The following is a 22,945-nucleotide window of genomic DNA, read 5'->3' on the forward strand; positions in this document are numbered from 1 at the left end:
GAGATACGTGGGAAACCATGAGTGGTCATCGTTTACTTGTCCCATGAGGGCTACCCAAGGAGGCTTCCAATTGTCTGACCTAACCTGAGCCACTGGCAACCTAAAGAAAAGCAATGGAAGTTCCTAGCTGGCTCCCACCATAAGGCAAGTCAGAAGATTGCTGAACCAGGACCCACCTAGAATCCTGTGATAGTGTCCAGCACATTCAACACGGCCAGCTGCCAGTGAAGTCTGTGGCATGTTCTAGGACATCTCACATCTGACGGTCTTTCGGCAAGGAAGTAGTTTTGTTCTTCATCACCGGCGCCTCAATTCAACTCTTCTAGTAGTTCAGGGAATGTTTTGTCCCAGGCCAGAACTGGTGGCAGAGCCATGAAAGAACTCCAGTTTGCATATGGACTACTGAACTGTTATTTCCTCAAAAGCAATTTTTCCAGAGCATAGAGAGAAAGAACAGTATGAAGGTGAGCCTACAAAGTCCATTTCATCAATTAGAATTAGCTTAAAATGTTGTAGGCAGTATAGGAAGGACATCAAAGTTCTTTTTTTCTCACCAACAGCCACCAGGATGAAGGACCAGCGGCGGCCCAAGGAGGCAGCAGCAACCCTTTACCCTGGCTGCACATTACCAACCCTGGTGTAGCTCACAAAGCAGCAGCCACAGCCCAGGAATCCTCTCGTGGGGGGGAATGTTGACAGGGAGAAGGTCACCTAACAGATGGGGATAGTCATAACTGCAAGGCCCCTTAATGGTTCCAGAAAATTGCCTTCAACGCACTTAACTATCTGATTAATATCTGGCTCTAACCTTCCTTTAGGAAACTGAATGCAATAGCTTTCTTTTCCCAAAATTACTTCATTTTTCCTGACTCCACTATATTGCCTGTTATCCCAGTGCTCAATTATAAGACTTATGCTTTCAAAAGAAAAAAAAAAAGTCAGAGAAAAACACAAAGAAACCAAAGATTAAGACTGTAAATGCATATGAAAAAGAAATAAATGAAATAAAAATATATTTTATGAATATTAATTCCAAATAAAACTATAGAGACATCATTGCATAAATAGTGCCTTATCAGAATCTTAAAAAATTAGCTAAGAGTAATTTCATTAAAAAAGTCATCATTATGCTGGCAGTTTCTTTGATACCTGGCCTAATTATTTTTTAATTGTAGGCTACCTGAAAAATAACAGATTTTATAATTCTGTTTTATTTTCTTAATAGGCTTACTTTAAAAAATTTCATTATTTCATTTAAATTTTTGAAAATTATTATGTTAATTAAGAGGCCAAATTCTCTATTTTTCACTAAAAAGTGTTCATTTCCTTCCTTAAAAAAAAAAAAAACCTAGAAAAAGGATATAATTCCCATACTTTTGCCACTGATACAAAGTCCCTCTTACTATTTTTGCCCAGGCTTTTTAGGATTGTATGATATGTCATTGCTGAGTACCCACATAAAGGAAACTTAAAAAACTTTGTGGGAATTTATAAGTTATACCATGCTTGTTTTATATTTTTGTATATTACCTTGTTAGTATTTTTTTTTACCTTGTTAGTATTTTATAGAGTATTAAAAAACTATGTAACCCCTCTGCTTTAGAGATAAGAAAACTGAAGCCCAGGAAGTTTGATTGAACAAATTTGCAAAGCTAGGAAATTGCAAAGCTGGATCTAACACCATTTTTTAGGTCAGCATTCTATCTGCTTTAAAAAAACACAATTAACTTCTAAATTTTGTGAAAGAGCCTACAGGAATTGAAAAAAAAAAAAACCTATAGGAATTGAAAAAAAAAAGATTAATGAAGTCAAGATAAATCAGAAAAGGCTTTTCAGAGGAAAAAGAACTTGACTTTTACTGTGAAGAATTCTAGGATTACAGAAAAGTGAATGAGGTATAATGAATGTGAATGACAGGCTATGTAACCTCAAAGGAGCCATGTGTCACATTGGCACTTGGAGCCCAAGATTTTCTCATGGCAACATTTTTTTGGTAATGGTGCCCTGGATTGATTCAGGGAACTACCACTCCTCCCCTTGGATGGAGCCTTTGAAAGGGCTGTTGATAAAGAAGCTGCCCTCCTTCAGTCAATAGATGGGAAGGTAGCCCAAATGTTCAATCAGGTGCTCATTCACTGGGATTTGGATCTTAGACAGAAATACAAAGTACAAGAAAGTTTGAAACTGGTTTATCCCCACATAGCTGTGGGGGAGTGATCCTGGAAGTCACTCTAGTTACTGCTACTGAGTGCTTATTGCCTTAGCATTCTAGAAGGCTACCAGCTCCCACACATTTTAAAACGTGGCACTTTGGCTCTCCTTTCAGTTCTGTGCTATTCCCCAAATCCTACCAAGATGTACTATTACTTTTTCCTTTCAACTAGCCATAGTCACATGCTAGCACTTGCAACCAATATAATCTACTAGATACAATGTATGGGGTGGGAACATGTTCCCATTTTCTTCTCAGGTAAAGAAACTGGGCCACACAGGGATTAGTTTACACTGATTAGATCCAAAGTCCTATTGTATATTCTGACAAAGTCAGTCTACTGTAGTCACGCTCATCTACAGCTTTTCTTTCCATGGTTTCAGTTACCTGTGGTCCACTGCAGTCCAGCAGCAGAAGATCCTCCTTCTGATGTTCATCAAAAGATCATAGTAGCCTAGTGCTACGCCATACTGCCTACCCCATTCACTCACTTCATTTCATCATGAGTGCCTTCTATCATCCCCCATCACAATAGGCAGCATGAGTACAGCACAATAGTTTGAGAGGGAAAAACCCCATTCACATAACTTTTGTTATATCATTATGATTGTTCTATTTCTATTATTAATTATTGTTGATGATCTCTTACTGGGCCTAATTTATAAATTAAACTTTCATAGGTATGTATGCATAGATTAAAAAACATAGTATATGTAGGGTTTGGTACTATCTACAGTTTCAGGCATCGACTGGGGATCTTGGAATGTATACTTAGTGGATAAGGGGGAGTACTGTATAAATTAAATATGTCACTGAATCTTTTTGTTTTATTAAAGTTTTTATTTATTCAGGGGCACCTGGGTGGCTCAGTGGTTGAGCATCTGCCTTCTGTTCAGGTTGTGATCCTGAGTCCTGGGATCGAGTCCCACATGAGGCTCCCCATGGGGAGCCTGCTTCTCTGCCTCTCTCTGTGTGTCTCTCATGAATAAATAAATAAAATATTTTTCTTAAAAGATTCATTCTTTCGTTTGAGAGAGAAAAAATCCATGAATGAGTGGGAGGAGTAACGGGAGAGGGAGAAGCAGACTCCCCACTGAGCAGGGAGCCCATCGCAGGGCTCGATCCCAGCACCCGAAGATTATGACCTAAGTTGAAGGCAGATACTTAACCAGCTGAGCCACCCAGGTGCCCCTGACATTGCATCCTTATAAATATTTTTCAGGAACTGTGATTATTTTCTTTATTTTCTGACATAGTAAAAGATATAATTTCTCTCCTGGAATCACAGGGTGCTGCTATAAATCCATCCTGTCAGAAAAAATATATATATTATTTTGTCCTCAGTAAGCAAAAGCCATTCATTTATTAGACCAATCCTCCAATTAATTTTCTTCTTGTCTCTGCTTTTAGAAAGTCCTGTGCACATACAAAAGCATGAAAATGAAATGATTTTAGAAGGATAGTTAAGTAGGTTTTTTAATTAAGAAAATAAAAGTAAAATCTTAGATTTGTATATTCTGAGACTTATATTGATAATGAATTAAACATCAGAAAATATTCAAAACTATGAGAATTTTCCCCAAATTAATGTCAGACACCAAACCACAGATCTAAGAAACCCAAAGAATTCCAAACAGGAAAAATGCCCCCAAAATTACTCCTGGCGTATCATTTTCAAACTACAGAAACCGAACATTACAAAAAAAAAAAATTCCTCAAATAATGCAGAAGAAAAAAGGCTTTACCTATGGTGGAAAAAAAATGAGAATTACTTCTGACTTCTCTTCAGATGTAGGTAAAAAGAAACCAAGCAAATACGAAGAGAATGACATGAAATACTTAAAGTTTGAGGGGGAAAAAAAAACCCACCACCCTAAAATTCTGCATGCTGTGTAATTTATTCTTCAAAGTGAGATTAAAAAAAAAAGTGGTGAGATAAAAATTTCTGCAGAGAAATAAAAATCAAAAGAATTTGTTGCCAATAGACCTGGCTTGTAAGTAATGCTGGAAGAAGTTCTTTGAAGAACAAGAAAATATAGGTCATAAACTCAGATCCACATAGAGAAAGGAAGAGCATCAAAGAAATAAGTGAACGGAACATCAAAACTTCTTCTTATTCTTGACTGATTTAACAGTTTATGACCTGTTCAAAATAATAATAGCAATGTATTCAATCATGTATGCTTATAAATATATCTTATGTATATGTATGTTTGCAAATGGTTATGAGAAATGAATGACAGCAATTATACGAAGGACAAGAGAAAACAATTAGGATTATTTTGTTAATAAGTCTATAGTGACTATAAGTTAGTCACACAACCTGTGAAGAAGTACAGTATGATCTGAAAGTGGATTTTAAGTAATTGTAAATGGATATTGCAAACTCTAGGGTGACCACTAAAAACAGTTTAAAAAGTAGAAGCAGCACTAATATGCTAAGAAAATACAGAAAATAAAATCATATAAAATCCTCAAAACCAGAGGATTCTCAAAACCAGGTAGAAAAGGGGCATGAAGCAAAAACAAGAATAAAATAAGGGCAACAAATAGAAAATAGTACCAAATACAGTAGACATGAATCTAATTCTATCAATATTCACTTTGAAAACCAATGATCTAAGTGTGTGAATTAAAAGACCAAGAATGTCAGAATGGATCAAAAAAACAAGACTCAGTTATATATTGCCTATAAGAAAACCACTTTAAATATGAAGACATGCAGAATGACAGTAAATGGATGGGGGAAAATATACCACCATTCAAACAAGCAAACAAACAAAAAAAGAGGGGTAGCTATATTAATTCCAGACAGACAGACAGAGCAGACATCAAAGCAAGAAAAGTTAGCAGGGATAAAGAAAGGCATTACATAAGTAAAGGGGCCAATTCTCCAAGAAAACACAAAATCCTTAACATGTATGCATCTCACAACAGCATCCAATTACATGAGGCAAAAACTTAAAGAACTACAAAGAGAAGTAGATCAATCTACTACCCTAGTTGGAGACTTGAATACCTCTTTATCAGAAAGAAACAGATGCAAAACTAAGTATGTCCGTATCACACAATCCAGTAATTACATTCCTTGGTAATTTACCCAAAGAAGTTAAAAACTCATGTACATATAAGCACCTGCACACAGATCTTTACAGCAGCCTCATTCGTAATTATCAAATCTTGAAAGCAAACAAGATGTCCTTTAGTGGATGAATCGCTCAGCCAACTGGTACATCCACACAAATGGAATATTATTCAGCACTAAAGAGAGATGAGCTATCAAACCATGAAAATACACAGAGGAAACTTGAATTCATATCACTAAGTGAAAGAAGCCAATCTGAAGAAGCTACGTCCTATATGTTTCCAACCATACGACGTTCTGGAAAAAAGATGGAGACAGTAAAAATGTCAGAGATTTCCAGGTCTGATGAAATCATTAGCATCCTAGAGACCGACTGGAAAGCAAGGCCTTTTGGTGAATGCACCAACCTCTGCCTCTAGACTTCTTCCCAACCTACTCTTACCTATGGGATCTGGGCCTGAGCTGTGGCCTCCAGCTCAGCCATCCCTGCAGCAGACTGGCTGCCCCTACAGCCCACATCCTTCCATCCCTGCCATTTCTCCTTCCTCATGGAGTTTTGTGCAATTCAGAGTTTTTCCAAAAACTGACCCTTATGTTTGTATAGCCTTCAGGAGATTGTTGTAGTTGAGAAACCAAGGACCTCCCTCCCTTCAGCCCTGAACATGTTCTCCCTCTGATTCCAACCCAAAGTTTTATAAACCTTTCTAGTTTACTACTCAATAAATGTGTGGATGACTTCACCCCCTTTACTATTATACATTCCTTTTTTTATTTTTAAGATTTTATTTATTCATGAGAGACACAGAGAGAGAGGCAGAGACACAAGCAGAGGGAGAAGCAGGCTCCATGCAGGGACCCCAATGAGGAACTCAATCCCAGGACCCTGGGATCACCACCTGAGTCAAAGGCAGATGCTCAACCACTGAGCCATCCAGGTGTCCCACTATTGTGCATTCTTAGAGTCCTATTTCAGCTTTACAACACAGAAATGGTGGGGGCAAAAGTATCAGTGATTGCCATGAGTTGGGGTAGAGGTGGGGGGAATGAATAAGCACAGCACAGAGGAGTTTAAGGGCAGTGAAAATACTCTGTATGGTGTTATAATGATGGGTATGGGTCCAATCCATTCGTCCGAACCCATGGAATGTGCAACACCAAGAGTGAACCTAACATGAATCACAGACTTTTGGCAGCAATGATGTGTCAGCATAGGCTCACCAACTATACCACTCTGGAAGGGGATGCTATTCATGGGGAGGCTGTGCATTTGTGGGGGCAGGGGGTGTATAGGATATCTACTATCTTCCTCTTAATTTTGCTATGAACCTAAAACTTCTCTAAAAAAAACATAAAAACCACAATCTTTTTTTAAAAATTTAAAAGTAACCATCAGTCCCTCTAAGTTGAAGGGCCTATGAGATAACCCTTGAAAGCTAGCCTACCAGTTCCTCTGTGAGAAAGCCACTTATCCACTTCTTCCTTCACTCCCCCTTAAATCAAGGTGTAGTAGCCTCAATGAAATCTCTGGATAGGGAGAAGGTAAGGCATTCAAAGTGATTAGAAAAAAAAGGGGGGGGGGACTCAACAAACATGGGGCTTTCAGCAGAAGGTGCCTAATGAATCTGATTGATAGTGTCAACTCTTATGGGAAGCAGACAGGATGTAAAGGAAGCAGCTCATAATGGCTGTCAAGAAATGACTGTTCAATGTTCAGCTCTTTTGTAAGCCAGTTGTTGAATCCAGCCATTACAAAAAATACTGACGTACAACTAAATTATATTAAAGATAATACTCAAAACTGATTACCTCCTGATTAGCTTTATTACATTTACTATTATCTATGCCCATGGGGTATTTATGGCTCTAGTATCTACATGGCAGAAAAAATATATGATGGTGTGTTACTGCACATCTCATCCCAACTTTGTGTTCAGTTACTTCACTTTGTGTTCAGTTACCTCACATCTATCATTTGTACTCAGCCAGGATTGTGGTATTTACAGCACTGAGTCAGCCAATACCACTAATCAGGACTTTTCTTGCAGAGCCAGCTGTTCCGTGTTTACCGGCACACCACTCCCCCTGCTTTACCTGCAGGTGCTGATCCCCACTCTTAACTGGCATCAACCATCCACCGCTGACTCCACCTAGTTTCTTGTTATCACTATCATAAAATACAAACCCCCTTAGGAATTCACTTTCTAGGTTGTGACTGCTTCTGAATCTCAGCTTCTTCCTCTATAAACTTTCGAATGTATTGAGAGCGTAGTGGAAAATGAAGTGAGATACATCAAAAACTTCAAAGGAGCTCAAAGGAGCTCAAAAACATTACTTCTTGCCCTATCTCCCCCTTTATGGGTATCTACTTTGAACTCAAGGAACAAGAGGACGACCCTGAATAGTAAGGACACTAAACAAATATCAAACAGAATAAACATAAATAAGCTACAGACGTATGTTGTAGGGGAATATTAACGAAACTTTGAGCATGATGAAGATATTTAACAACTCACAAACTGCCCCTCAGGCAGTTCCTTTATGCATGTCACAATATCTGTTATCTTTCTACATGTGTTTATACACCATAGGGGGCAAGGATTCTGCTGAACTCTTCCACACAACACCAAGTAAACATATGTAATTTGCCAGATTTATCCTAAAAGAGACTCTTTCAAAATGCAAATCATTATAAAGACTGCACATGTTCACTTGTGGTCAACAGGGACTTCCATGCCTAAGGCGGCAAGGGAGGAACCTTACCATAAGTGCGCTAGTATTTAAATGAGATCTATGGCCGTCACTTCCAGCATTCTGGAATGTTATCTAGCCTGAATGCATAAACATCATAATCAAAGAGAACTTGTGAGTCAGTGCAAAGCACTCAGCTTGGCACTGTGATGGTCCAATCTCTCTGGCACAGTGATTCGTTTGACATCATGCCATGTACCATGAACATTGACTAGCAGGTCAAAAGTAAAATCCTCTCAGGTAATATCATCATCTTAGTAACCTAGACCTACTGTTCAGTTCCAAGGCTGACAGTGACAGTAGTAACTGCTTCTGCAATTTTACAGACTCTCCGAAATGAAGTGCAAACCAAGTATGTGCCATTAGCATGTAATCAGTACTCCTCGCAGCAGGCTTTCATCCTGGGACATGTGCCCAGGAAAACTTCTTTATTTCTGGGAAGAGAAGTAGAGCACTGAATAAACCAAGAAGTCTAACTGGATGACTGGTTTGTGGCAATTTTTAGTGAGAAGAGGTTAAAAAAAAAAAAATCTGTCTCTTAAGATCTAGTCGACTTCAGGCTAATGTCATTGAAAAGAAACATTAACAGTCAAAAAACATTGCTTAAGTGCAGTGAACTGAGCTATGGATAAGAAAATAGAAGGTTCATTCTTATCCAAGCTCCACCATTCATTCGTTTAAATCTGAAATATTTCTTCAGCACCTACCGTATGCTGGGCAGTCTGTGCCTCTTAGAAAGTTTCTCTATAGGAAAATCAATTATTCTATAAGCAAATAATTACTGTCTATTTTGCACTAAGCTCTACATTAAGCAAAGGATTACAACGGCAAACGACAACTGGTACAGTCCACACCTGCCTAGAATTTGGTGTGCTTGTCTTTCTGAGTTTTACTTCCCTAAGGTGAGTTTTTTGGGTTCTGACCCTATAATTTTTCATTTAATTGGCGCCACTCCCAGGTTTTCCTACTAATTTTGCAGCCAAATCTGCTGCTATTGTCACTCCTCTTTCTGTTTTTACCCCCCACCACATAATTCCTCATTGAAAGCCTGCTTTCTTTCCCTCCTTTGTATTAGTTATAAAGAAGTAGTATCACTGTTCTGAGACATTTAAGGAATATAATCAACACATGCAAAATAGTCAACACAAATGAACAGATATTTTTTAACTAACCAGAATATTACTGGTTTTGTGTGCTTTCCATTTTCCCTGCTTTACCCAGCACCCCCTCTTCTTCAGTGGCCCTGATCCTTTTCCCATTTAGTCAGCTAAGCTCTTATTTTCCCACTGTCTCAAAGATGAGAAATTCCTATAATAATTACTTTTCGTTCTATAGGTCAGAAAACCAACGTGAGAATTCTATCTGCTAGGAGAGTTCGTCTATATTATGCATTCAAAAAAGAAGGTAAAAGCAATGGGAGTAAATGAATCCATTAAATTCACTGCGAAGACAGCCTTGGACCAAAACATCAATTATCTTATTTCTGTGTTTTCTCGCTTTAATGGGGGAATAAGCAGAGGAAGGGAATGTCATGATGGTGCTTTGGGTCCTCAGGGATGTGTGTGGATTCAGAATCTGTCCCAGACATCCCATGAAAGAAGTGAGTATCTTCCTTCACTCCATGCAGCTATTCAGGTAAATGGCCATATGTCCCTTTGGACAAGGGCTAGAAGACTCATTATTCAACACATACAACAACTGTGGCACTGCAGGAACCTTCCTAAAATTGACTCCGTCTCTCCTTCGGTATGTAGCTCTGAGTCTAAAAAGTGGTTAGGCTAACAATATTGGGTCAGGGATTGGAGCAGCTGACAGTATCTGTTCATCTTTATCTTTTCTGAAACTAGATAAATAAATACATAATCAAGAAAACCCCTATGAGCTAAGATAAACATATAATCAAGAAAACTCTTAAGAGCTGCCCACAAATCTTGTCCTTCATAGTTCTTTTTTTTTTAAGATTTTATTTATTTATTCATGAGAGACAGAGAGAGAGCGAGAGGCAGAGACACAGGCAGAGGGAGAAGCAGGCTCCCTGCGGGGAGCCCGATGTGGGACTCGATCCCGGGTCTCCAGGATCATGCTCTGAGCTGAAGCCAGGAGCTCAACTGTTGAGCCACCCAGGCATTCCTGATCTCTTGTTTTTGAGAGCATCACAGGATAGTTTTGTTCATCTGGGGAAGATAAATCCTTTTCACAAACCTATAGCCATAGTTTTGGTAGAAAATGGCAAACATAACTCTTTTTCCTGCTAATCAGGGATAGACTTTCTCCCCATATCTGCTTACCTGGAGACGCTTCAGAGCTAGGGTGAATTGATTATTTCCTGTGTTGATCAATATATGCATGAAGCTCATGACACCAAAAAACACAGGAGACTTCCAACTATGAATGGAATCTTAAACATCACAAATCATGATGCTGCTGCGCCAGTTTGAAATAAAACTTTTATGATTTAGGTGAGTTGTAAAATACTTGAAGGACTTCTAGGTTGGAAATTAAGAGAGGTAGCTCTGATTTACAGAGGCCTCTAGGCGATTTTAGGTTTTACAGCTGCTATGCCCTTGGATTTGGCTATGGTTTCACCACCTGTGGGGCAAAGGTGCTTTCACCATATGGTCTGCCCTCAAGTTTAGCCTTCTGGGAGAGTCTCTCCTTCATCTTCCAGACAGGATTTAAACAACTTACACATGCTCTGGTTACCCTTATAAATCAGGAGACCACATAATCTTTCTCAAAATAGGGACATTATTAAGAGTAAAAATGGTTAATCATAGTAGGAAAAATGGGCATGAGGCAGGACTGATCTGGACAAATCAGGACTTTTGGTCATTCTAATTGTAAATTGCTTACTTGTTTCTGGACCTGCCCTTCCAAAGAAACAATATTTTGTTTGTACTAGGCACTTGTAAATATTGTAATGATTTAATATTAATTAAATTAGTCTGATTAATTAGTCTAAGGAGACTAAGCAGGGCAAAGGCTCAAATCCACCAACAATAACAGTAGGTGGAAACTAGGACAAGCAGAGATCAGTGACAAAGACCAGGACAATTGGCAAGAATAGAGAAGTCAAGAAAATTCTAAACAATATATGCACCTGACACACACACAGACTGTAACAAGTTAAACCATGGTTGCTTTCTATAGAGATAAGTGGGAGAATAATAAAGCATCAGGAGATGTGGTCCAAACAATTTAAGAAATTAAGAGAAAAATTTCACAGAAAATTTATCATGTAGTTAGTGTTTGCTTCACCTTGTATTTCAAAGAGTGGGAAACAATATGTAGAGAATGAGTATGAATTAATCAGATAACACAAACTGACTCATATCACAAAGCATTGATTATTAATATCATCGAAATTAGTGCTAAGGCTAGCTACTCTGAAAACAGGAGATTTTGATTATATCAAGAAGAGGGGAGATAACTGGGAGCACTATTGGAAGAAGGGGTAGGTGTCAGTTGGGTGGTCGTGAGGAAATTCTAGAGGCATCCAAATGTACCAGCACCTGGGAAGCAAAGAGAACCAGGTACCAAGCCAATGAATGTCAACACAGGAAGGTAACCAAAGTGCCATATAATACACATCTTTGCCTTAATGCTGGGAAAACCAGACCTTCCTATCTGGAGTGTCAGCAAAGCTGATGTCATTGAGAAGCTACCCGGACTCCAGGGTAACTCATGTGCCTTTCTCACCAGCTATATTACTATTCATTGTAAAGACCTCGTTTCCCTGTGTGCCAGCAGTGTGCAGAATATAAATGTTTGGTACCTATCACACAACAGGGTAAGTTTCTTTAAATAGAGGATTTTTAATTTTGATGGGAACCTAAATACCTCATAGAAAATTGATAGTGCTTTGCCAGAGGCTTTATGATTGCCTAGTCAGGTTATGAGTGATTTACCGGGGAGCTCACACAGGGCAGAAGGATAAAATTTCTAAAGGCAATAATTGTGCTCACAGGGTTTCAAAGGCTGCTCTGAACCCATAGCAGACCCCAAACTTAGAAGCCCCACTTTTGCTACTACCAGGACTTTTTGTTTATTTTCAAAAATAGGTTTCACAAAGGAAAATAGACAAATAGACTATAAAAGGGGCTAAAAGAAATTTGACCGGGTTATGGGAATTACATAACAAAACAGTTCCCATCCCTATTTGTCTAGTTAGTATTGTGTCATCAACAAAATCTTCTAAATTAAAGATTTTAAAGACATTAGACTTTTACTATGCCTAATAAACAGATGAAATTATTTAAAATATTACAGAGATGTGCTGTTAGCAAAATTCTTTACAAGTCACTTCCAAAGTCAACGCAGGAAGATTTCCCTAAATCCACCCTCCAGGAACCAGTTAGATTTTGGAGAATTAAGGGCCATGAAAAGTAAAAGATTTTGTCTAGTTACAGTGTCTATGATATCTGAATGGCTCAGGCAGTGGTAAAGCCTTAATATATACAGATATAGGGGTAAAGCCTCTTGACATACATAATTCTCACGTTGGCACACTGGAGGATTTAGTTCTAGAAAGTTATTTCTACTGTTGTCCAGGAATTATACAAATGTTTGCAGATTCCTAGGTCTCCATCCTCTAGACAAGTAGAACAAATGAATCAAACCATAAAACTAATCATTGGCAAAGACTCTGCAACTTCCTATGATAGGAAAACGTAGAGCTCTACCAAAAGCCTTATTAAAATTAGAGCAACCCATACCTACAAGCAAGCACAGATTCCTTCCCAGTGAACTCCTATATGGCAAGCCTATGGATTTTGGTCTGAGACTATGTCCTGTGCCTACTTTAACTAAATCCTCTTACAATCATTCCGGTACTTAAAAAGGCATCTCTCTTTTCTAGAAAGCCTGAAACAAAGTCATAAACACTTGGAATGACCCACTGGAAAAAGACTGCTGCTCCTGTTGACCAAAAGATTTCCTCTACATGATGATGTTCCAGAGAAAAGATGTCACTGTCCCGATAAGGACCCGTTCGAGTGCTTCTGATCACTGACAGCTATCAAAGTAAAAGAAAAACTCAGCTAATTGGTGTTTCCCATGGGAACAGGATCCTTAGGAGGACTGGACTGCACATCCCACCAAGGACTTGAAATTTTTTAAACTGTTGATACTGAACTCAACTGAAAGAAGGTATTCTGGCTAATTTACTATTATTCTAGAACTTTCATGAAAGTGAAATTGTGAAAATTTGACTAGGATAATCCTTTCAACAGTATTGCAAGCATTCAGTTTACTTAAGTTTGTTTGGAAACTCCTAACCATTGACAATCTTGAGTGAACCAGGCCTGCAAGACCATAAACCAGCTAAGCCTCTATGATCATAAATCAGTTTGAACACAGAGGCATTTCTTAGAAAACCTAAATCAGATAGCACACTGTGGGTCCTTACCCAATAGAAAATAGCCCATAGCATTTTGAAACCTGTTTTTCTCCACATTTTTATCACTATTCTCAGCATAATCCCTTCTAGAGAACTATAAATTACACCATAAAAAGAATAGTTGACAGCTTTGAGTATTCAGTCTATCAACAAATGGTCGGTAGTGTCAAAAGGAAAAACAGGAAGTATTTTCCTTGTTATAATAAAGGATCAATTTGTCGATCACAAAAACCACATTGTATTAGTCTCTGTCTTTCTGGAAGTTCCTGGCATAGTCCCCTCTTCATAGGCACACACACAAATTCTCAAATTTGAATTTAGCTAACTTATCAGGGAGGGGTTATAAAGTAAACTTTTAACCATCCAACTTTTAGGATTTAGTGTTAAGGCACCAAAATATATATTAAAAACAAAGAAACAAAACTTAGTAATGCCTGGACACAGAACAATGAACGTTCAAAGATGAGATTTTTCAATCTAATCATGTCCTTGTCTTCAGCCTGGCTCGACTTTCTATCATATTATGTCAATCCCTCTTTTACATATAGACTCTCATTTATTGCTGCTTTACGGAAAACAAGACCATGAAATTCTTTTCGTAACACATCATGTCTTCTGCATGTTCAACCAGTGACGATATGCACATATAACACAAGATAATTTACATTATAGTTATTTTAGGAACTCAGTGAACTCAAAGTATTGAAAAATCTGTTCGCAAACTTTAGATTTCTTGTTTTATGAAACATTTTGTAATTGAACTAAATATTAAATGAACCACTGAGAGGCAGTGTAGTACCAAAAATTATCCTTTCTTCCCAGGAAAAGATAGGTTTCAATTTTTGTTTTGAATCCGGAGCACACTAATATTACTCTCAAAGATTTTAGTGCACATAAGGGATGAGAAAAATCATCTGTGATATCTCATTCTTCCTACTGGCTCTCTGTACGACCAAAAAACAAGTTATTTTGGAAACATATCTTGGAAAATTGAAAACTGTGCCATTAAGAAAAATGGTTTCACAGCAAGATCACAAATGAGTGAATACTCATTACCAATGAGGACAGGAAAGGGAAGGATCTCACATTTGTTAAGGAACTTAATTTGAACCAAGCATCTATTTTTATCAAGTACTTTTACTGAACCAATTCAGTTGAAAAACCCTGAAGTGAGTAAATGATCCACAGTGAAGGTAAATGGGAAGATCTGTGAAACTAAACAAAACACAATCAAAGTAAAACGTTTTAGTGTTAGAAGATCATTCGTTTAGTTTCTGCTCTGTCTGCAGGCGATACTGTGCCACTCACTACATGGCCTCTGAAAAGAAAACTCAGAGGGGCACAAGCACCAACAATAATTTTTTTCCTCTTGCAATGTTTTGCAAAAATTACTTCAGAATAACTTAACCAAAAAACAAACATAGAAGGTACTTAAAAAACAAAAAAATGACCAAAGCTATCGTCTGTTCAAGATGGGAAAATAGTAGTTTGCTCACTTGATTTTCATACCTGTAAGTGTCAATGATCATATATTTATAGTCATCGGTATTTCAAAAGTCAAGGAATTACCACTTACAGTAATGACTCAAGTTTTCACTTAGAGGCTAGTGCTCTACACACTGTTTTGCCTTATCTATTCACTTATTTAGAGAAAGAGAGAGAGAGAAGAGAGAGAGAGAGAGAGAGAGAGAGAGAGAGAGAGAGAGAGAACCCAAGTAGGGAGGACAGAGGAAGAGAGAATTTTAGTCACAGAGCCCATAATGGGGCTCAATCTCACAACCCTGAGATCATGACCTGAGCAGAAATTGACAGATGTTCAACCAATTGAGCCATCCAGGTGTACCATGTGTTTGCTTTTTAAAGTTTATCCAAGGACACAAATTGCTTTTTTTCTACTGTTATATAAGATGCTGGGTCAAAATGCTGCAGGGCAAGGCAGCCATTTCACTTCTCAGTCTTCGCTTCTGTTCAAATCTCACTCCCACAAAGTGAAGTTTTGGCCATATACGTTTGTTTAGCTATTTTCTAATTCAGTATACATAATTGGATGTTTTGTTTATTTGGCTGCGGTATTCTTTAATTGTAATAAAAATATCCTTACATATTCTTGTCAATATGGTAAACATAACTAGATCTATATAAAATTAGAGCTTCCTATTTGATTTCTCTGAGACTTTGTAAAGCTCTGAGGCCCATAGTTGATCACTTTTATTTGTCAGAAGTACTTTTCTTGCTTTCGTAACAATGTATTTCAAGGCTAGTGTTCAGAAAAATCTAATGCAATGCACCCCAAGTTTTGCCCGCAGACCTCACAAATGTAGAATTATTTCTGCTTCTCTACTATCTCCAAGACTTCTGTCTTTCCAGAAAGTTACTCTTTTTCTACCTGTAAGTCTGGAAATCCATAAGTGATACAGCAGTTACCAAAAACTACATTTTGGCATCATTTCCATTTGAGAAAATCCTCTTTGTTCCTCAATAGTGAACTTATCATGCGTCACTAAATAAGACTCTTATTGAAACTATGCAAATAATTACAACATAATAAAGACCAACAGAACGTAGTAGAGATACTTTGCCTTATATTTAACCACTATTCTGAGCTTGTTCTGTCAATAGGGCCAATCACGGGCCTTCGATTTTTATAAAATCTTTAAGTTTTTCCAATTATGTGTTATTTTGTTTATTAAGTTTTTATTCTCTAGGACTTTTACTGAATTCTAAAGAGTCAATTTCTTCCAGGTTGTAATAGTAATTGGTTGTAAACAGCCTACTAAAATTGATAGATCACAAAGAAAGGTAAATGTTCTCATATTTTTATTTAAAAAAATTAAGCACAATTAAATTTCTCATTCAGTCTGAGGTAATTAATTCTTATTCATTTGATCTTGAGCTTTTTTGTAGTATACTATCACAAAATCAACTGCATCTACACTAGGAGTGTGGGAAATCTTATTTGACAGGCATCTTGCTCCCAGAACAAGGACACCCAGATGCCTAAGGCTGTGCCATATAGAATCAATAGTTAAGAGTGTGTGGTAAAGTCCTTTACTGAAGTCATTATTCTTTTGATGTTTCTTCCAGGATACTTTAAACCTTGTGGTGGGAAACTTGAGGCAAGTGGGAGGAAGAAGCAGAGAGCATTTTTGGATTATAAGACTGAAAGGCTCTAGTTATTTTATTATAGTAATGAACAAAATAAGAATGGAGAAGAGTTAAGTCTCCCACTGAAGTTTCATACAAATTAATTTTTTAACAATTTAGTAAATGATTACTTTGAGGATAAGAACATATTATTGACAGTGAGGTCACTGACTCTAGAGTCCTTTAATTTATTCTATAAGATGTGTGCCAGGATTGTCATCAACTGGCAAGCTCTTTTAAACCTAGAAACTAGCTCTCTTGACAATCAACTTATTGATAGTTACTGTGGCAGTCTTTGCACATAAACTTGACTGTTTCCATTCTTCCTAAAAATTGCAAATACGCTGAAACATTCAGTTTGTTTATAATTACTGTAGAGAAAATAAGCTTCTCTTTTTGATTTGTCAGTTCTTCATATATCTTAGGCTTGGCAAACAGGACATTTTTGACAGTGGTGCAGGGCTAATTAAAATTATGTCATGATCCTAATATACAGGCACAATTATTTCTAGCATTTTCCGTTTTATAAAGTGAAAGAGAAAATTATTGATGTTGTTTAGTAGTCTTGTGGGTATAAAAGACACCTTGATGGTTTTATTATTCTGGCTTTGATGGCTAAATTTGTCACTCTTAAAAGGAGACAAAGTATGTCATGAAATTTTTAAGATAATAAAGGGTTATAGGAAAGAGCCGTAATCTTTAGTCTGAAAATAGTGAGTAGCAAGAAATATTAGAAAATATTCTTTTCACAAGTGAAATCTTGTTAAAAATTTATTCAAAAGCATGAAAAAAGCACATAAAAAAGATAAGTAGGCTCTTGAGATTGTTTTGATGATTATAAGAAATCTTTGCTATTCAAGAATAGAAAAATGTAGAGCTCTCATCAAGAGCTACTTGTAGATTCAAAGATCAATTTTCCTTTGAATGACATTTTTTTCTCTTTATTATCTGCAAGCTTCCTTTAACAATGTTAATATCTTCATATTTAAACATATACCAATGTGTATATATATATAGTCAAAGGCTATTTTTCTAGATTACCCAAAGATGCAAATTGCTTTTTTCCTTTCTCTGTGACAAACAATAGACTTGCACAAAATAGCTAAGAACAAGAAGTCAATTTTTCTTCTCACTTGAGACACAGGGAAGAAAGGGTTTGAGAGGAGTCCAGCATACTTTCTTATCCAAGGAGGATCATACATGTGAGCTCCTGACTGAAGTAGAACTTTCCTAACCAAAATGAACACAGCAGGCTTACCTTCCTCTTGATATGGCAGATGAAGAGACCATAAACTAAAAGTGCCATCTAGGCCGGATTTCTGAACTATACATTCTATTTTTAAATGGTGAGAATCAGAGGCACCACATAAGTTTCTAGTAACATCTATTGTTTAAAAAGCAAACAGTTAAGAAAAATGACCTATGTTAAATATCCCCAAGGAAAGATCAAGAATACTTATTTGGTACAATCTTTATGCACCAGTACGTAAGGGCGCGTCCTTTGAAATCATAACAGGGAAAATATGCTGAAATAAGCCAACTGGCTTAAGAAGGGTTATAGAACTTTGGAAATGGAAATTTCAAACATGCTACTTGCAGACTCTATACTTTGCTAATTAGCCATGCTTTATCTTTAAAACATCCCATAGGATTTACCCCAAAGATACAGATGCAATGAAACGCCAGGACACCTGCACCCCGATGTTTCTAGCAGCAATGTCCACAATAGCTACACTGTGGAAGGAGCCTCGGGGTCCATCGAAAGATGAATGGATAGAGAAGATGTATACAATGGAATATTCCTCAGCCATTAGAAACGACAAATATCCACCATTTGCTTCAACGTGGATGGAACTGGAGGGTATTATGCTGAGTGAACTAAGTCAATCGGAGGACAAACATTATATGGTCTCATTCATTTGGGGAATATAAAAAATAGTGAAAGGGAATAAAGAGGAAAGGAGAAAAAATAAGTGGGAAATATCAGAAAGGGAGACAGAACATGAAAGACTCCTAACTCTGGGAAACGAACTAGGGGTGGTGGAAGGGGAGGAGGCTGGGGTGTGGGGGTGACTGGTGGCGGGCACTGAAGGGGGAACTTGATGGGATGAGCACTGGGTGTTATTCTGTATGTTGACAAATTGAACACCAATAAAAAATAAATTTATTAAAAGAATAAAGAAAAGAAAAAAAATAAAATATCCCATAATGCTATTGCTAGGGTTTTAAAAAAGGGAGGAAAGGAAAAGGGATGTAACCACTTTGCGTGATGCAGTTGGGTATGCACAATAAATTTCGATTCTTGTCCACTCCACACCATCACAAGTACATAACTGATCATGAAAATAAGCTGGTAGTTTCAACAAATCATTCGAAGTGGCCCACGTTGTGAGAGAAATTGAAGCACACACATCACCAGTTTATGGTAATTTTTAAGGTCTTCACGTTCCTTGGGGGAAAAAATGAGGGAGAGAGAACTTAACCATAGATTCATAAACATAATCACCAAGATGATTGTCTGAAAGAACATTGAATGTGACTTGTTTTAATAGGGAATCTTTAACGAGATCAAATTACTTAAAGGGCTATCTGAAAATTTTTAATGCAAAGGAGAACGGCTTTCTTTCACCTATTCTTAATTACCAGGTTAGAGACTTGCACAAATGGAAGCAATATAGCTTCATTTCATAAAATGACCTTTGGAGTAAACACACAACTCCAAAAAATAAAAACTCATAAATAAAAATAAATATTTCATGTATCTGAGGCAGGCCCAGGCCAAAGTGTCTGTCATCAAAAGAGAAAATGTTGAGAAGTAGTATCAATAAGACAATAGAATAGGGGGTTCTCACTCTGATATGCCCACATAAACATTCATTTAACAATTCTGCACAGTAGAAAATACCTTCATGAGAACTCTGGAATCCAGGTAAGAGGTAACAGCATACAGGTGGAACACAGAAACAAACAAAGGTGCACTGAAAAGAGCAAGAGCAGGTTCCCTGTACCTGCATTGCCCCCTCAGAATGCAATATCAAGAGAGATCCTGTTGGTCTACAAGCTCTCCCAAGGGGGAGAGGAGAGCAAAGGGAGCAACAGACTTTGCTGTGATTCCTGGCACCTGACCTGCTCACCAGCGGCCCCCATCAGCCAGCCCACCCAGAATCTCTGGCTGAGCTGACTGGTGAAAGGCTTTCCCTGCCAAAGCCAGTTTGCAAAGGCTGGAAGAGGGATTTCTTCTTCCAATAAGCAGACACCAACACAAAGCCACAAGGTCACAAAGAATCAGGGAAGCATGACACCACCAAAGGAACAAAATAAAGCCCCAGTAACTGGCCTTAAAGAAATAGGGAGTGAGGGTGGGGGCTGCTTGTCACAGATGAGCTGGTCCCACCTTGTTCAAAGAGGCCTGAGTGATTTGGAGCTGACTCTGTCTAGTGTTTCCCCACGGCTGTGAGAAGCCCAGGTATTACACACACACCCCAGATCTGAAGAAGTGAACCTACAGGTACCTTCCAAGTGGTGAACTTTAAAGATGGCAAAGGAAACCAGAACACCAAAAAAAGAGCAGGAGTCAGAGCATCCAAGGTGATGTAGTGAAGGCTCTTGCGCAGCCACATGGGTCTCACAAAAAGGCTGGGACCCTATTCTCAGGGCCAGTTGAGAGGGTAAAGAGGCAGGAGACTGTGGTTGGTAGAGCACCCAACAAAAGCCTGAGCTGGACACTCACTCCCACAGCTAAGAATCCCACTCCCGAAGAGAACAAAAAAAGGGTTAAAGTTAACGCCTTCTGCTAGGGTGAGAGGTGAAAGTGAAAGATCTAATTTAGAGTACTGGGGGGGAAAATCACCCCATCACGGTGATTTTGCACAATTTTTACTCTCCATGTTTTGTCTCCTATTTAAGTTCCTAATTGTCAAAGTCAGTCCCCAATTTCCAGTCACAGATATGATATGAGAGATCGTGTACAACATACAGAGTGGGAGGGGATGGGTGGTGTGGAAAGAGCAAAATTATCAATGGCTAAGACTCTGGGCTATGAGATTATGAGTGATTTTTATTTTCCCTTACATATTCTGTATTTTTAAGTGTTCCCATGTGACATGTAAATATGCTTCTATGGATGTATGTGCGTATGTGTAATAAATAGGTATTGCTTTAAAAAAAATAGAAATCTGGGGCACCTAGGTGGCTCAGTGGTTGAGCATCTGCCTTTGGCTCAGGGCGTGAACCCAGGGTCCTAGGATCGAGTCCCCCATCGGGCTCCCTGCATGGAGCCTGCTTCTCCCTCTGCCTATGTCTCTGCCTCCCTCATGAATAAATAAAATCTTTAAAGAGAGAGAGAGAGAGAAAGAGAGATATCTTACTCCCTGACAAAGAATTCAAAATAACTGCCTTAAAGAAAGCTCAGTGGCTAGAATAGAACACAGATAGACAACGAAATCAGAAAAACAGTATATTAAAAAACTTTACACACAAAAGAAGAAATCATGTGCCATGTAGATGGAAATCATCCATGCTGCTCACAAAACTGTCTTATTTCTTTGTATATTATATTATTGTACATTTTAACATGTTTTCAAAGACTATATGACTGTTTTTGAGATACTCCCAAATCAGAGTACTATATAAATGGAAACAAATTTAGAATTCTTTGAATAAATGTTCAATAATAACATAAGTTTATATCAAAGTATCTAGATTCTAAAAACTTACAGTATTAATTTATAGTGTCTTAAATTCTAATTTAAAAACAGCTTTGCTGTTATACAAATGGGAACTTCCTAAAAACATCTATCCTCATGTGTTCATACTTTCAGTTTGATCTAGTTGAGAGCTTGAGAGAAACAACATGAGAACTTATGGGGCATAAATAAAAACAGCAGGACAAAGGAGGCTCAGATGATCAGAGCAAAGATCACCATGGGAGATAAAATGTGTTTAACTGTTCTACTCTTGGTAGGACTGGGGTGTGTGTGTGTGTGTGTGTGTGTGTGTGTGTGTAGGAAGGAAGCACTTACAAAATCATAGTAAGAGGAAATGTTGTTATAAAACCACAATGTATTTAATCTTTAAATGTAAATAATTCATTGTGCATGTACACATGTAACATTTTAGAGTTGTCTACTAAAAGAGCCTAGGAATGATCTATAATTACCAACTCATGAGCAATAAGCATCTGAGTGTCCCGACTATGATCCTGAAATGACATTTCCAAGTAGAAGAAACATCTTCTTGGAAAATGACTGATTTCAGTGCAAGAAATGGACTAGTTGAGCCAAGAGTACCTTGTCTTACCAGATAATAAGGAAGCTATCAAATGCAAGGGTCCCATCAAAGGACAGGAGAGCCAATGTGAAGAGGCTCCCACTGACTAAATATGGAACAATTTAAGCTTTAGTATGGAGAATTGCAATGGGTTGAAGCATATTAATAACATTTAAATTCATGGGTTTATAAAAATATTTTAAAAGTAAGTCAATAAACTAGTCACCTACTGAGAATGACAATGAACTAATTCATTATCCTAAAAACTTACATAAAGGGAAAGAATCAAGAAGCTATTCTTTATAAAAATCATACAGCTAACAAATTAAAAAGAAGTAATACAACTAGAATATCACATGTAAGCCCAACTGAGGTTAGCAGGTCTAGGAACTAAGCATCAATGTTGCTAACAAGAATAAAGAGCAAAAACCAAACAGTATGTGTCTTCTGATGGAAGAACACAACCTGGCCAAGGAGATGGAACCCAAGTATGATTAAGACTTTTAGTCAGAAAAAAAAAAAAAAAAAAAAGATGTTTAATTTAGCTGCCCATTTGTAGGAATTACGGAAGACGGAGGACCAGGTTGAACTACACTGTGAGTCTGCAAGATGAATATATAAAAATCAATTGTATTTCTGTATACTAGTGATGAACAATTTGAAAATTAAGAAAACAGTTCCGTGAACAACAGCATTAAAAAAAAAAAAAAAAACAAAACAAAACTCCACAAGCATGGGGAGGGGGAGAGGGAGAAGGAGAAGGAGAATCCTCAAGCAGACTTTCTGCTGAGTATAAAGTCCCATTTGGAGCTTGAGTCCAAGACCCTGAGATCATGATCTGAGCCAAAATCAAGAGTCAGCCACTTAACTCACTGGGCCACTGAGGCACCCTAAAACTTCTTTTAATATAAAAGAGTTGAAGATGGCGGAAGAGTAGGGTCTCCAAATCACCTGTCTCCACCAAATTACCTAGAAAACCTTCAAATTATCCTGAAAATCTATGAATTCGGCCTGAGAATTAAAGAGAGACCAGCTGGAATGCTACAGTGAGAAGAGTTCGCGCTTCTATCAAGGTAGGAAGACGGGAAAA

At 37.7% G+C, this 22,945-nt stretch overlaps 1 long non-coding RNA gene across 3 annotated transcripts; it reads left to right on the forward strand.

Annotated features, from left to right (window-relative positions):
* Positions 1–8,072: 8,072 nt before the first annotated feature.
* On the forward strand, positions 8,073–18,486 carry LOC144293694 (uncharacterized). 3 transcript variants are annotated; one of them, XR_013360937.1, is made up of 5 exons: positions 8,073–8,947; positions 9,381–9,449; positions 11,748–11,835; positions 12,904–13,193; positions 18,237–18,486. It is a non-coding gene; the product is annotated as an uncharacterized LOC144293694 (long non-coding RNA). The 3 variants fall into 3 exon arrangements; XR_013360936.1 differs by lacking the exon at positions 11,748–11,835 and having other exon boundaries at positions 8,074–8,285; positions 8,372–8,947; XR_013360935.1 differs by lacking the exon at positions 11,748–11,835 and having other exon boundaries at positions 8,074–8,947.
* Positions 18,487–22,945: the final 4,459 nt, after the last annotated feature.

This window comes from Canis aureus, chromosome 22 (genome assembly GCF_053574225.1).
Source record: "Canis aureus isolate CA01 chromosome 22, VMU_Caureus_v.1.0, whole genome shotgun sequence".
In the NCBI taxonomy this organism is placed as follows: domain Eukaryota; kingdom Metazoa; phylum Chordata; class Mammalia; order Carnivora; family Canidae; genus Canis; species Canis aureus.